This window comes from Symphalangus syndactylus, chromosome 6, assembly GCF_028878055.3.
Source record: "Symphalangus syndactylus isolate Jambi chromosome 6, NHGRI_mSymSyn1-v2.1_pri, whole genome shotgun sequence".
NCBI lineage: Eukaryota > Metazoa > Chordata > Mammalia > Primates > Hylobatidae > Symphalangus > Symphalangus syndactylus.
In genome coordinates, this window is record NC_072428.2 from 141,720,130 (window position 1) to 141,733,397 (window position 13,268).

Sequence of the window (13,268 nt, forward strand, 5' to 3'; positions counted from 1 at the left end):
CTATAGCCTTCTGAGGTGACTTTCTAAAACTTAGGTTTAGCTCATATTGGACTATCAACTAATTACTTTTATCAAAATTAGCTTTGTTTTTCTAATAAATTACCTATTTCAAGTTCATGATAAACTATGTTGTCTGCTGGTACTGAGACATACACACATACACAAATTAAATGTAGTGTAATTTCAAAAAAAAAATCAAGTTGAAAAAGAAAATTTCTTCTTTCCAAAAAGAGACCACCACCATATGCTTTGCCAGTATCTTACTATCCTCTTATTTGTAATTTTCTCTGAGCTATTAAGCTTACATTTATTTCACCATATCCCATCTCTGGTTTGTTTCTTCCCCTAGAAACACTACCCATGAGAAGCAACAATCAGATTGACATTAGCCTTATCAACATTGATTGTAACAGCACTGATTAGAAAACAGAGCAATATTTTAAAGCTATTGCAGAAAAATACCTTAGCATTCAATTTGATATTCAAAACTATCGCTTAAATGTGAAGGTATAATAAAATTACTCTCTGGCTTAGAAGACCTCAGAAATTTTGCCACACAACAGATCCAAAATGAAATTACTTTTAGAGAAGTACTTAAATTATTAAAGAATTAGAAAAGGTTGTATGAAGTAAGGGAGGTCAAACACCTCAGAGTAATTTATTGTTGACTTTTTTTAATACGAGGTCAAGGGAAATTTCTAGTTTTGGTCTGGCTGTAGAAAGCTGCAAACAACATTGTGTCCAACCACACAACAAAACCCAACCAGAGAATCTGCAAACTTACTTTTCTGAAACACATCAGAGGGCAGAAATCACAGGGCAACCAACTCACCAACAAATGAAAGACACTTCCATAAAGAAATGTGACAATAGTACCTCTGAGGAAGAGGCCACTGATACCATACCAGCAGGGTAATAAGAATTCAGTAAAAATTTTTAAGAAATTGCTAGAAGCCAAGTGTGAAACACAGTGAGACTATGTTAACACCTGTGACCACAGACAGGGGAATTCTAACCCACACAAAGGCTCCTCTTCATGTACCTCATTAGGTGCTCACGCACTACAGCAACTCAGCCAGGAACAGTGGCTCACACTGTAACCCCAGTACTTTGGGAAGTCAAGGCAGGAGGATTGCCTGACCCCAGGATTTTGAGACCAGCCTGGGCAACACAGTGAGACCCTGTCTGTATTTTAAAAAGAAAAAGAGGATGGGCATGGTGGCTCACACCTGTAATCCCAGCACTTTGGGAGGCGAAGACGAGCGGATCACAGGTCAGGAGTTCGAGACCAGCCTGGCCAACATGGTGAAACACCGTCTCTACTAAAAATACAAAAATTAGCCAGGCATGGTGGCAGGCACCCGTAATCCAAGCTACTCAGGAGGCTAAGGCCGGAGAATCACTTAAACCCAAGAGGCAGAGGTTGCAATGAACTGAGATCGTGCCACTGCACTCCAGCCTAGGCGACAGAGCGAGACTCCATCTCAAAAAAATAAATAAAGAAAAAACATGTATACAACGACTAAAAAACATTTTCTGAAACAGCATACGAAATCTTACTAGCCATTACAATAATGTAAACCAAACCCACAAATTAAAAGGCAAAAATCAGCAATTAAAAGACCATTTTTGAGATTAGATTAAAATTAGATCTAAAAATTGGGTGCAGCTGGGTGCGGTGGCTCACACCTGTAATCCCAGCACTTTGGGAGGCCTAGTTGGGCAGATCACCTGAGGTCAGGAGTTCAAAATCAGTCTGGCCAACATGGTGAAGACCCCCGTCTCTATTAAAAATACAAAAAAATTAGCCAGGCATGGTGGTGCGCACCTGTAATCCCAGCTACTCACGAGGCTGAGGCAGGGGAATTGCTTGAACCCGGGAGGTGGAGGTTGCAGTGAGCTGAGATCGTGCCACTGCCCTCCAGCCTGGGCGACAGAGCAAGACTCCATCTCACAAAAAAAAAAAAAAAAAAAAAGGTGCAAAAAATGTTGGAAGTATAAACACAAATGACACATAAAACAAGGACAAAAATGTTGATGGGAAAAGAGGTAAAAAGATACCAGGCAAACATAAACCAAAAGGAAGCTTGAGTGGCAATAATTTTATCAGACAAAATGAAAGCTGTATCAAAAAGAAAACACGACATTAGAGATGAAAAAGATGTTACACACTAACAAAATGATCAATAGTATAATAGATATAAATCATAACCATATACTCAGACCAACAGGCCTCAAAATGAATCTCCAATCTGAAAGAGATGGTTAAGCATCTCCAATCTGAAAATCCAAAATCTGAAATGCTCCAAAATTCAAAACGTTTTAAGCACCAACATGATATCACAAGTAGAAAATTTCACACCTAAGTACTTAATACAAACTTTGTTTCAAGCATAAAATTACTTAAATATTCTATAAAATTACCTTCAGGCTATGTGTATAAGGTATATATGAAACATAAATGAATTTCTGTGGGCGGCAAGTCACCCAGGTGCCGAGGCAAGAGACCAAGGGCACAAGCTGTTCCAGTATAATATATAAAATAAGAATAGTTATACTAGGTATAGATCATAGATATGATTATATATGAATATCATCAATTATTAGTTTGTAGCAATTACTCTTTATTCAAATATTATAATAATCCTTGCTTTACAATCATAACCTAGGAAAAACCAGGCCATACAGCCATAGGAGCTGAGGGGACATAGTGAGAAGTGACCAGAAGACAAGAGTGTGAGCCTTCTGTTATGCCCGGACAGGGCCACCAGAGGGCTCCTTGGTCCCAGCGTCTGGGAAGACGCCCATTGCCAACTGGACCATGGTCTAGCGGTAGCATCAGTGTCAAGGAAAAACACCCACTACTTAGCAGACCGGGAAAGGGCCACCCGCAGTTATCCGGAGGCCTAACCGTCTCCCTGTGATGCCGTGCTTCAGTGGTCACACTCCTAGTCCACCTTCATGTTCCATCCTGTACACCTGGCTCTGCCTTTTAGATAGCAGTAGCAAATTAGTGAAAGTACTAAAAGTCTCTGATAAGCAGAAATAATGGTGTAAGCTGTCTCTCTCTCTCTCTGCCTCAGCTGCCAGGCAGGGAAGAGCTCCCTGTCCAGTGGACATGTGACCCACATGACCTTACCTATCACTGGAGATGGCTCACACTCCTTACCCTGCCCCTTTGTCTTGTATCCAATAAATATCAGCGCAGCCTGGCATTCAGGGCCACTACCGGTCTCTGCGTCTTGGTGGTAGTGGTCCCCCAGGCCCAGCTGTCTTTTATCTCTGTCTTGTTTCGTTATTTCTACACTCTCGTCTCCACACACAGGGAGAAAACCCACCAACCCTGTGGAGCTGGACCCTACAAATTTCATGTTTATACATGTCTCCCATCCCCAAAATATCTTATTATGTATGTGCAAATATTCCAAAATCCAAAATCCAAAACACATCTGGTCCGAAACATTTTGTTTTCGGTTTTTTTGAGATGGAGTCTCACTCTGTTGTCCAGGCTAGAGTGCAATGGTACGGTCTTGGCTCACTGTAACCTCCACCTCCTGGGTTCAAGCAATTGTCCTGCTTCAGCCTCCCAAGTAGCTGGGACTACAGGCACACGCCACAACATCTAGCTAATTTTTGTATTTTTAGTAGAGACAGAGTTTTGCCATGGTGGCCAGGCTGGTCTCAAACTCCTGGCCTCAGGTGATCCACCTGCCTTGGCCACCTAAAGTGCTGGAATTACAGGCATGAACCACCACACCTGGCCTGTCCCAAGCATTTTGGATAGGAGAAACTCAACCTGTACTAACAAAACTGGAAGACTAAAAAAAATAAATCAACAACAGTGGAAGACTTTAATTATTTTTCTCAGAAAATACTATATCAAACTGATAAAAATTAAGTATTAAACATCGTTATTGTTCATTATTTATTAATTACCTGAGCATAATAAATTAGTTTGAGATACTATATTCAGTTCTATCTACAACTAACGGTTCACATTCTTTTCAAGTATATTAAAATATTTCAAGAGTGGATTACATAGTAGGCCATAAAAGAATACATGACACATAGCAAGTGACCAACATCATGCAGGCAACATGCTCTGACAATAATGCAGTGAAACTAAAAATGTATAATAAATGGATAACTTAAAATTTTCCGGCCAGGTGCAGTGGCTCATGCCTGTAATTCTGACACTTTCGGAGGCGAGGCAGGTGGATCACCTGAGGTCAGGAGTTTGAGACCAGCCTGACCAACAGGGCGAAACCCCGATTCTACTAAAAATACAAAAGTTAGCTGGGTGTGGTGGCACACGCCTGTAGTCCCAGCTACTCAGGAGGCTGAGGCAGGAGAATTGCTTGAACCTAGGAGGTGGTGGTTCCAGTGAGCCAAGATTGTACCATTGCACAGCCTGGGCAACAGAGCGAGACTCCCTTTCAAGAAAAAAAAAAAAAAAAATCCAAAAATTTGGAAACTAGAAAAGATATTGTTTAAGAATCTTTCACTCAAAATGGAAATCCCAATATGTGAAATAAAATCATAATGAAAATACTGAATATAAAATTGATATAAAATACTGAATATAAAAATTTCAATATATTACTGGAAGTCCTGGGCAGAGCAATATGGTCAAGAGAAAGACATAAGGGATCCCAGTAGGAAAGGGAGAAGTGAAACTGTCTTGCTGATGGCATGATCTTATATATGGAAAACCCTAAAGACTCCACCAAAAAACTGTTAGAACTAATAAACAAATTTGATAAAGTAGCAGGATACAAAGTAAATATACAAAAATCAGTAGCATTTCTATATACTAACAGCAAACGATCCTAAAAGAAAATTAATATAATAATCCCATTTACAATAGCAACAAAAAAATTAAATACTTAGGTGTAATTTCAACCAGGGAGGTAAAAGACCTGTATACTGAAAACTATAAAACTCACAAAAGAAATTTAAGAAAACATCAAGTAATAGAAAGATATCCTATGTTCATGGACTGGAAGAATTAATACTGTGAAACTAACTGTCCATACTACCCAAAGTGATCTACAGATTCAATGCATTATCTATTGAAATTCCAATGTCGATTTTCACAGAAATAAATTATCCTTAAATTTATACGGAAGCACAGAAGACATCAAACAGCCGAAACAACCTTGAGCAAAAAGAACAATGCTGGATGCATCACACTGTCTGATTTCAAAACATTACAAAATGATTGTAATCAAAATAGTATGGTACTGGCACAAAAAAAAAACATACATCTGGACAGGGACGGTGGTTCACACTTGTAATCCCAGCACTTGGGTAGGCTGAGGCAGGCAGACTGCTTGAGCCCAGGAGTCTGAAATCAGCCTGGGCAACACGGTGAAACCCCGTCTCTACTAAAAATACAAAAATAAGCCAGGGGTGGTAGTGAACACCTGTAGTCCCAGGTACTCAAGAGGCTGAGGTGGGTGGATGGCTTCAGCTCAGGAGGCAGAGGTTGCAGAAAGCCAAGATCACACCACCACACTCCAGCCTGGGATACAGATACCACCCTGGCTCAAAAAACAACAAGACACATCGACCAATGGAACAGGAATGAACTCACGAATTTACACTCAGTTGATTTATAACAAAGATACCAAGAAAACACAATGGGTAAAGAACTGTCTCCTCCATAAATGGCACTGAAAAAACTGTATATCCATATGCACAAGAATAAAATCATACCCTTGTCTCACATAACACACAAAAATCAATTCAAAATAGATGAAAGTCTTATGTTTAGGATGTCAAACTGTAAAACTACTAGAATAAAACATAGGGAGAAAGTTCCACGTGGGCAATAACTTTTTGGATATGACCCTGAAAGCACAGGCAACAAAAGCAATAATAGACAAATGGGATGGCTAAACCACCAAGCTCCTTATGGCAACTGAAAATATTAACAAAGTAAAGAGACAACACACAGATTGGGAGAAAATATTTAATATCCAAAATATTTATGGAACCCAAATAAATAGCAAGAAAACAACCTGATTAAAAAATGGGCAAAGGACCTGAACAGACATTTCTCAAAAGAACACATACAAATGGCCAACAAGCACATGAGAAAATGCTCAGCATCACTACTCATTAGGGAAATGAAAATTAAAACAAGTATATATCACATAACACCTGGCTATTGGCTAACACCTAACAAATGGCTATTATTAAAAAGACGAAAGATAAGTATTGCCAAGGATACAGAAAAAATGGAAGTCCTGTACATTATTGTGGGGGTATCAATCAGTGCAGCCATTATGGAAAATGGTAAAGAGGTTCCTCAAAAAACTAAAAATAGAATTACCATATAATCTCGTAATCACACTTCTGGGTATATATCCAAAGGAACTGAAATCAATGTCAAAAGCATATCTGCAGGCCCATGCTTACTACAGCATTACTTACAATAGCCAGATATGGAATCAGCCTAAGTATCCATCAATAGATGAATGGATAAAGAAAATATGGTATATATAAACAACAGAATACTATTCAGCCTTGAAAAGCAGGAGGATGGGGAGTGGTGGTTCATGCCTATAATCCCAGCACTTCGGGAGGCCAAGGCTGGAAGACTGCTTGAGCCCAGATATTCAAAACCAGCCTGGGCAACATAGTAAGACTCCATCTCTACATAAAATTTTAAAAATTAGCCTGGTGTGGTGAGCACACACCTGTAGTCCCAGCCACTTGGAGGCTGTGGTGGGAGGATTGCCTGAGCCCAGGAAGTTGAGACTGCAGTGAGTTGTGATCATGGCACTGTACTCCAGCCTGGGCAACAGAGTGACACCCTTTCAAAGAAAAAAAAAGAGAAAGAGAAAGAAAGGAAGGAAAGAAAAAAAGGAAGGAAGGAAGGAAGGGAGGGAGGGAGGGAGGGAGGGAGGGAGGGAAAAAAGAGGGAGGGAAGGGGAGGTAGAAAAAGAGGGGGAGGGGAAGGGAAGGGAGGCAGGGAGGGGAGGGGAAGGGGATTAAGGAAGTGGGGGGAGAGAGAGAGAGAGAGAGAGAGAAGCGGGAGAGACCTGTCATCTGCAACAACTCACATGAATCTAGAGGATATCATGCTAAGTGAAATAAGCCAGGCACAGAAAGACAAATATGGCATGATCTCACTTATATGTAGAATCTAAAAAAGATTCTACTACTAAAAGAACCGGTAGTAGAGTGATGGTAACCAGACACTCAGAGAAGGTAAGGCAGGAAGAAGGAAATAGTAAGTTGTTGGTCAAAAGATACGAAGGTTGAGATAGGAGGAGTAGGTTTCGAGATATACTACATAGCAGGGTGACCTATATTTTAAAATAACTATTAGCTTGGTGCAAAAGTGATTGTGGTTCTGCCATTAAAAGTAATGGCAAAAACCGCAATCACTTTTGCACCAACCTAAGAGTAAATTTCAAATAACAAATGAGAGTTAATCAAGGTAATGGATATTAATTTACTTGATTCAATCATTCCACTTTGCATTTATGAACTGAAACATCACACTGTACTCATAAATGTACAATTAGGATTTGCCAATCAAAAATAACATTTAAAAAATAATAAATATATCATGAATCATTTTAGATAAAATTTATATGTTCTGAGAAAAATATAACATGAGAAAATTGGTACAAGATGAAACAGACAGCTGAATAGAAAAAAATTTGGAAGTGGGGAGCAAATTTATGGAATACATATTCAAAGAAAAGAAAATCTTTGAATTGAACTGGTAGTGACTTCATTTTCTATAAGAAACCCCACAGACCCATGTAATTTTATGAGTTACTTCAAACTTACAGAGTCAATTCCTGTCTTAAACTAGTTGTTCCAGAAAATAAGAAAACTGAAAGATGCCTCACACACGAGGCTAATTTTGTCTCCAAAACTAGGACATTACAATATTACAAAAATTCATATTGCTTATGAACATAAACAAAATATTAGCTAACTAAAATCCAACAGCATGTTTAAAAAATACGTCATAATCAAGTAATGTTTATTGCAAGTAATCAAGTAATGCTTACTGCCTTCTGCAGAAGCTTTTTCTTATTGTTTTGCTTTATTTTTAAATACATATGAACATAAGTTCTTAGTTATATGCTTTAGAAATAGTTTTCCCTTTTCTGTCATTTATCTTTTTACTCTTGGTATTTTTCATGAAAAGATGTACATTTAAGTATAGTGGTATTAATCCTTTTCTTTTTTTTTTGAGATGCAGTTTCTCTCTCGTCGCCTAGGCTGGAGTGCAATAATGGCACGATCTTGGCTCACTGCAACGTCCACCTCCCAGGTTCAAGCAATTCTGCCTCGGCCTCCCAAGTAGCTGGGATTACAGGTGCCCGCCACCACGCCCAGCTAATTTTTGTATTTTTAGTAGAGATGGGGTTTCACCATGTTGGCCAGGCTGGTCTCGAACTCCTGACCTCAGGGATCCACCCACCTTAGCCTCCCAAAGGGCTGGGATTACAGGCATGAGCCACCGCACCCGGCCCCTTTTCTTTTTATGTGTGTTTTCTTTTTTCTTTTGAGACAGGGTCTCACTCTGTCACCCAGGATGGAGTGTAGTGGCAGGATCACAGCTCACTGCAGCCTCGACCTCCTGGGCTCAAGCAATCCTCCCACCTCAGCCTCCTGAGTAGCACCACCATGTCCTCATTTTTTGTAGAGATGGGGTTTTGTCATGTTTGAGTCAGGCTGGTCTCCAACTGCTGGGCTCAAGCATTCCTCCTGCCTCAACCTCCCAAAGTGCTAGGATTACAGGCGTGAGCCACTGTGCCTGGCCAATCAACCCTTTCTATAATTAGGGCTTTCCATTTGTTTTTTAAAAGTCTTTCCTTACTCTCAAAGCAATGAAGAAATTCCTCTACATTAACTTCTTTTATTAATTTGCTTCTCACATTAAGTCTACAAATTAACTGGAGTTGACATGAATAAATTAGGTCTACTTTTTTTTTTTTAAGTACATCTAATTGTTCTAGCACAATTGTTGAAAGAGACTTCCTTCCTCACTAATTTGTGATGCCCCTTTGTTATAAATAACCTGTCCATATTACTCATGTATCTGTATCTGGGTTCCCTATTCTGATCCATTGGTCTATTTGTCTGTTTCTGTGGTAACACAGTATGGACTTAATTTATTAGCGTGTTACAAAAAGTCTTAGTATCAAGTAAAGCAATCCTTCCTCTTCTTCATGGGTCCTTTGTCTTATCCTGTCTTTTGCATATTCATATAAATTAAAATCAGCTTGTAAAATTTACTGTAGAAATGTTTATTAGAATTTTCTTGAACCTACAGATCAATCGGGAAAGAATATCTTTAAAATACTGAATCCCCTAAAATGTGAGTATTATATTGCTATTATGTCTGTGTTCCTTAATCTTTCCAAAAAGTTTTATAATTTTCTCTATAAAAGTCTTACATTTTTGTATATAATCCTAGTCATATATTATTTTATATTATTGGAAAATAATATTCTAAAAAATACCATTTAACTCTGTTCCTAATATATATAAATACATGTGATTTTTGCATTTTGATTTTGTTATCTAGCAATCTTGCTAAAATCCTATTAATTATAATAGGATGATTATCTACAGATTCATTTAGAACATTTTATATACTGCACACCATTAGAATTCATTAAATTCAGGCTGGGCATGGTGGCGCATGCCTGTAATCCCAGCACTTTGGGAGGCCGAGATGGGCGGATCACAAGGTCAGGAGATCGAGACCATGCTGACTAACACGGTGAAACCCCGTCTCTACTAAAAATACAAAAAAAAAATCAACCAGGTGTGGTGGCAGGCGCCTGTGGTCCCAGCTACTCAGGAGGCTGAGGCAGGAGAATTGCGTGAACCTGGGAGGCAGAGCCTGCAGTGAGCCGAGATCATGCCACTGCACTCCAGCCTGGGCAACACAGCGAGACTCTGTCTCAAAAAAAAAAAAAAAAAAAAAAATTCATTAAATTCAATCTGTTCATCCTATTTTAAGGAAACTGTGGGAGAGAGAGATAAAAATGAATAAATAAAGGTCAAAAAGTTGGAGCTTGGAATAAACACCAGGTCTGTATTTACAGTATGCTGGCTTTCTCACAGTGTACATTCACTCTGTCCTGTCTAATGAAAATAGCAGTGGTAGTGGTAGTATAGCCCAGGATAAATAACTAACAATGGCATTGCTTATTAATCTACCTCAAGGTTATTTTTCCATGTGGTATGAGCATCAATCTACCTATATTTTTTACATAACCAATTATTGAGTGACCTATTCTTTTCCACTGATAGGCCATGATTATTACAAACGAAATTATCATATATTCATGAGTAGCTTTTAACTTTCCTTCTCTGTTCAAGTATTAGATGAGGACTAACAGTGACAGTGTGCCACTCACAGGTGACAAAAAGATAAGTCAGTCAGGCATACTCTGTCCTTAAGATCTGCAGAAGAACCAAGCAAGGAGGTTAAGAACTACAGTGGGTTACCGAAGTAGGCCTAGAGGATACACAGGCACAGAATACTTTCAGAAGGCTCTCAGGCACCTGCTCTAAACTAGCAAACATTCTGCATTCTGTACCTCTCAATTCCACATATGCATTACACCATTTCTAATTTCTATAGAAAACATAGCAAAAAGTAAAGTTTATGGTAGTATCAAACTACAAAAATTTAAGCAGAACTTTAAATGCTTTTCAATCAACTAGAATTCATTATTCATTAAAAATATATTGGGCTGGGCGCGGTGACTCACGCCTGTAATCCCAGCACTTTGGGAGGCCGAGGCGGGCAGATCACAAGATCAGGAGATCGAGACCATCCTGGCTAACATGGTGAAACCCCGTCTCTACTAAAAATACAAAAAATTAGCCGGGCGTGGTGGTGGGTGCCTGTAGTCCCAGCTACTCAGGAGGCTGAGGCAGGAGAATGGTGTGAACCCAGGAGGCGGAGCTTGCAGTGAGCCGAGATCACACCACTGCATTTCAGCCTAGGTGACAGAGTGAGAATCTGCCACAAAAAAAAAAAAAAAAAAAAAGAAAAGAAAAAAGAAAAAAATTTATGCAGCACCTAATCTCTGTCAGGGACTATTAAGTGCAGGACACAAGGTGGTGAACAAAGCCCACCAACAAAGTGCCTGTCTTCAGAGTTCACATGACAGTCAAATGAAGTGTTGGAAATAGTAAGTGCCACAAAGAAAAATAAAGCAGGTTACTATGTAAAATATGGTGGGAGCTGCTGTTCTCTTTTCCATCCTACTCCTTTATTTTGAAAATGTTCAACCTCCCAAAAAATATTGGAGGAGGAGGAGAGGACTACAGTATAACAAATACCAGTGTGTTCTTTACATTGATTCACGTTGTATGTTCTTTTTCCTAAGGTGACTGAGACTAAGCTGGATGTGGCCCTTCAGAGGAGGCTAGTATTATCAGCAAGGTGGCCTCTCTGGGAGGTAAGCCAGGAGACAAGCAAAGCACCAATGCTCTCAGACAGAAACCCCATCAGCACATTTAAAGGAGTTAGGCCAATGTGGTGAGAGCACAGTGAGTGACAAATGACATGAGAGAGGCAGTCAGGAACAGATCACACCTTGTAGACATGGTAAGTACTTGAAATTATGAATATAATTTAAATATAAGAGTCATGAAAGAGAGTGGAGAGTGGGGACCTGATTATCATTATCAGAATAATTTTTGCAACTGTGCTATAAACAAATTGGACTATGGAAAGGTAAAGAGAAGCAGAAAGACTGGTTAAAAGGCTACTACAACTTCCAAAGGATAACAGTGACTTCAACTAAAATGTTAGGCAAGTTAAGACACTAACAAGTTGTTTGGGTTATCGAGTTGAGCTACAAGGTATGAGAAAAGATAGAAATCAAGGATTAACTTTCAACGTTTCTGGACTAAACAACTGAGTGAATACTGGCATTATTTATTGAAATAAGGAAATCGTGGAGAGAAGCAGATTTGGGGCAGAGGTGGAGGCAGAATCAAGCATGGTATTGGACATGTTAAAGGTGAGGTGTCTAATATACTTCCAAATGGAGATGTCAAGCAGACAGTTGGACATAAAAGTCTGGAGTTCAGGTAAAGAAGAGTAATGGAAATGAACATGTGAGACTCAAGGACACACACAGAGGTTACAGTTATCAGAATGAATGAGCTTTCTTTCCCAGGGAGTGAACAGAGACAAAAAGTAGACAAGATATCTGAGGACTTATCCTTAAGAACTCCAAAATTATAAACATGTAGAGTCTCCACAGCAACTAGCAAAAGATAAAATGAGGAGTGAGATGTCCCAAAAGCAAAAGAAAGAAAATGCTTCAAGAAGATGAGAGAGGTCAGGTGCAGTGGTTCATGCTTGCAATTCCACCACTTAGGGAGGCTGAGACAGGAGGATTGCTTCAGCCCAGGAGTTCCAGACCAACCTGGATAACATATAGAGACTCAATCTCTACCAAAAAAAAAAAAAAGCTTAAAAATTAGCCAAGTATGGTGGCACACACCTGTAGTCCCAGCTACCTGGGAGGCTAACATGGGAGGATCACCTGAGCCTGGGAGGTTGAGGCTGCAGTGAGCTGTGATCACACCACTGCACTCCAGCCTGGGCAACAGAATAAGACCCTGCCTCAAAAAATAAAAAAATAAGAAAGGAAAGGAAGAAAAGGGAAGAGGAAAAGAAGTAGAAGGGAAACGAAGGGAGGAAGGAGGGAGAAGGGATGGAGGGGAAGGAGGGAGAAAGGGAGGGAAGGAAGGAGGGAAAGAAGGGAGGGAGAGAGGGAAGGAGATGGGAGTACCAAACTGATGAATAATTTCATTATTTTATTCATGTCTTTCAAATAAGGTCTAAAAACTCTTAAGACTTCAAAGCTGAATTATACAATGATAGGTTACAGGCCCAGTGTAGTGGCTAGTGCCTGTAATCCCAGCACTTTGGGAGGCCGAGGCAGGCGGATCATGAGGTCAGGAGATCGAGACAATCCTGGCCAACATGGTGAAACCCTGTCTCTACTAAAAACACAAAAATTAGCTGGGCATGGTGGTGCATGCCTATAATCCCAGGTACTCAGGAGCCTGAGGCAGAAGAATCTCTTGAACCAGGGAATTGGAGGTTGCAGTGAGCCGAGATGGCACTACTGCACTCCAGCTTGGTGACAGAGCAAGACTCCATCTCAAAAAAAGGGGGGGTGGGGGAGGTGGGGGGAGAAAAAAGAAAGAAAAAAAAAATAGGTTATAATGTCCTGCGTTTCCTTTTTTAATGA

At 39.7% G+C, this 13,268-nt stretch overlaps 1 protein-coding gene across 19 annotated transcripts in view; it reads right to left on the reverse strand.

Moving 5' to 3' along the window:
- Positions 1-13,268, reverse strand: part of KMT2C (lysine methyltransferase 2C) — a 306,855-nt gene that overhangs the window by 185,219 nt on the left and 108,368 nt on the right. The window lies entirely within an intron of this gene.